Source organism: Pygoscelis adeliae, unplaced genomic scaffold (genome assembly GCF_000699105.1).
Source record: "Pygoscelis adeliae isolate BGI_AS28 unplaced genomic scaffold, ASM69910v1 Scaffold595, whole genome shotgun sequence".
NCBI lineage: Eukaryota > Metazoa > Chordata > Aves > Sphenisciformes > Spheniscidae > Pygoscelis > Pygoscelis adeliae.
The window spans coordinates 279,686-283,328 of record NW_008824857.1 but is presented as its reverse complement, the minus strand read 5'-3'; positions in this window follow the sequence as shown (position 1 = coordinate 283,328).

The following is a 3,643-nucleotide window of genomic DNA, read 5'->3' as shown; positions in this document are numbered from 1 at the left end:
GCTGCGACGCCAGCGCCCGAGGCGCCGCTGCCCTGCCAGGTAGGTGCAGGTGGGGCCTGCTCTTCCATCCCGCCTCACATCTAATTCCCCGGCTTCGAGTTCACGGACGTCCCAACCCAGCCTCCTGCCAGACTCGCCTGTTTTAAGAAGCACCTTCACACCCTCCCGCCCCACTGAGGTGAGAGGTGGGAGCAGTTCGTGCAGCACCTGCTGAGCTCGGGGTGCAGGGGTGCTCCCCTCCCGGAGTCACAAGTGAAAACGGGGAGGGGGATCCCAGATGTGAATCGGCCAAGCCGGTCCGGCACACACAGATGTGAAATAAACGGTCGTCGTTCATGCCACCGCACTTGGAGGGGGGATTAATGGCTGCTAAATGAAAAAGGACAGCTGCTTAATCGGGGAAATGTTATCTTTAGGCTGTTGGGACCCTCCCCAAAGGGGACCCGAGGCTTTCTGTGTGGGGAGTTGAGGGGAGCTGCGATAGCAACACGTTCAGGAGACCCGTCAGTCTCCTGTAAAGATGATGCAGGGACGAAAAGCCAAGTGGATAGCTTTTGCTTCTGTTCATCTCTCTGTGAGATGTAACTGCTGGTCGTATCGATGCATTTATTTGTAGAGACGGATCTTTTCTAGAGGCTGCAGAAGCAGCTCCCCTTTTGTTCTTCAGGGGTGGACCGGGGAGGAGCAGTCCCCCGCTGCCCTCACTCACAGGCGGGTTTCCTGGACTGGGGAAAGGGCAGGGCTCGGTGCTCCCCCCGCGCCCAGCCTGCGCCCGAGGAAAGCACAGGGCAGGTATCCCAGCACACGGCCCTGCGTGGGCGTGCGGCGTCAGCACCCCAAAACGGTCGGTGGGGCTCCCCCGCCCGTTGTAGGGCAAAACCTGTCGGTATCCCCTGGGGAAAGGGTGAAGGCGGGCTTGGAAAGAGCCTGCTGGCTACACCACGGCGGCTGTTTCGAGTAAGACCTATCGCCATCTAAACTACTGAGCGTTAGCTGTAACGGGAGCTTGGGCACTCAGCTCACAGGGACACATTTGGACACCGTTCAGTGCCTGCACGTTGGCATCTGGTGCCACGTGAGGTACCCCAGGGTGTCCGAGACCTCCACGCAAGTCTGCCGCACGTCACACGAGACCCATTGGATGTCTTCGTCCTTGATACCTTCAACCTGACTGAGCAGCAGTTGGAGACAAGGAAGGATCCTCAAAGCACCTAAAATGTCTCTGCACGCTTATGATGTGCGGGCAATTGAATTAAGCCCCTTTTGTTATGCATATGATTATTAATTGAGACACGAGAAGCACTGTACCGAGTGAAGAAAGGAGCGGTGGAGTCACTGCGTACGCGGTGTGGGCTTCAACATCCTATCTACACGGCACGAGAAAACCAGCTGCTGACATCCAGCTCTTCTGGCGTGACGGGGGAGTTCCTGGCTGAAATTACGTTATCAGCTTGGCCCTCTGTATTTGGAAAATAAACGTATGAAACTAACCCTGCCCAGTTACAAAGCGGTTTCAAGTCGAGGATGAACGCCAGCGCGTTCTGTTAGGAAGTCACATGAACTGGGGTTCACATCACCTAATTTTAGATGTATAAACTGAGGCACGTAAATTGTACTGGCCATCACGTCCATCTGTGAGCAATGGAGAAAGACAGAGGGTTCCAGTTAGTCCAGGTAAGTTCCTATTTCTGTCAGCGATTACAAAGAGAATCAAACATTCGGCCGACGCAGCAGAGGCATCAATATTTCAGTGGACTGCATTCCTGGAAACGAATGCCTTAGCAGCACTGAAAGCCTTGCTGAAGGCAAGGTAAACGTCGTCCACTGCTCTGCCCTGATCAAACCTCGTCATCGTATCACAGAAAGCAATCACATTTTTCAGGCACTGTAACTCCACGATGACAGCTCTTCTCCTCCACCTGCCGTGCCTTCTAAAAGGACTCATTCCCTGTTGTTTTCTCCGGGGGACTGAAGTGAAGCTGGCTGGCCTGTAGCTGCCCCGGGTCATCTGATCCTTTTTTGACAATGGTGCAAAACTCGCTTTCCTCCAGTCGCGAAGGCTCTCCCCCAGTCACCACGACGTCTCAAAGCCGACAGCAGCTCTGCAAGAGCATCAGCCGGTTCTCCCAGCGCCCTGGGCTGCGGCCTCTCCGGCCCCGTGGACTTGCACAGTCGAGATCCAAGAAGCAAACGCCCGTGTGAATCCTCACGGGTTCCACTGTATGCCAGCGTAGACACAGGCGCCGAGATGGCTCCATATCCTCAGCGTCTCCTCCGGTAAACGAGCTTGCCTGGCGCTGACCGTGAGCTAGTACGCAAAAGGGTACCCCGCGGGGTGGGGGAAGTTGGGAGCTGACCTGGAGCAGACCCAGCTAGCCAAGCACGAAGGATGGCACCCCCAGCGCTGACGAGGACGGGGGGATGCACAGGGAGGCTTCTTGGCCGAGTTCTTGCAGCCAGTGCCGGAACCAGCAGCTCCTGCTTAAGGCGCATCGGGCAAGAGGAAGGGCTAGCGTCTTCAGCCACTCGGGGATCTTCCAGTCCTCGTTTCCCAAGACACCGAGCTTTTAATGAGCGTTCGCCTCCTGCTCAGCCTCCAGTTTACCCTAGCTTGGGACTGGCAAGTGGCTCTTTTCTGGTGCCTGCCTTCAACCTTCTCACCTGCAGCCTGAGGAAGGCGGAGGTCCTGGTGGCTCTGCAAAGAGCTGGACAGAAAGTCACGGCCCAGAGCATAGGGTCCATCACCTATTTGGGAGGAGGTCTTCCTCCGTGTGCCCTTCAGCTGTTGTGACGGAAGGCTTTTTGCAACAAGACACGTGCAAAGAAATATACCTCTTGATTAAATATATATTATATATATGTGTGTATCTATCACTGATCAGTGGTTCTCAAATTTTTTAGCTAGTAGGGATCTCAAAAGGAAGTAATGTAGAAGATGAACCCGTGTGTACTCCCCTCCCTCCGGTGTGTCCATATGTCTATGGGGGTGCGCCTGTGTAACGCAGAGGACATTTCAGGGAACAATATCGTACGAACACAGAAGAGTGTCGATTTGTCAAGATAGTGCATCACCCACATTTAGCGCGAGAGGGAAATAAGACTCAAGGCTCTGGAGAGGCGTGACGGAGGCCCGGCGTCCCCAGGGGAAGACCCACGCTGTATTTGCAGAGAAGCACATTCATTGCACGGTCCAGCACGCTGTCAGCAGTGTCAATCTTCCAACGGGTGGGTGGCCCTCCCGCTCGCCGAGTGCCACGTGCCGTCTTCTTCAGTGGGACAGGCGAGGTGGTGCCGATGAATGCTCCTGTCGTGACTGTGCCGGGACGTGTTCCGTGTCCTGTATTGTCTTTTTTGGTGGGGTTATGACAGTCAAACCCCTCCCTGATTGAGGGAGAGAGATCCATTCCCTCTACCCAGGGAGGGTTATCTGTTCCAAAATGCCCAGGCGAGCCCAGGGCCCCACACCGGGGCTCTACAAGCCGACCCGCACCGGTCCTCGAGACCTGGGACTCAGTCTGTGGCCTAGAACAGCCACCTGGGCCCCAAACCTAGGGACGTGGGGGATCAGGGGTGGCTCTGGGGGTGCTAGATCTGTGGGGATGTCTGTGGGACTCTGGGGGTACTACCCTGTAGTCCTGGGGGC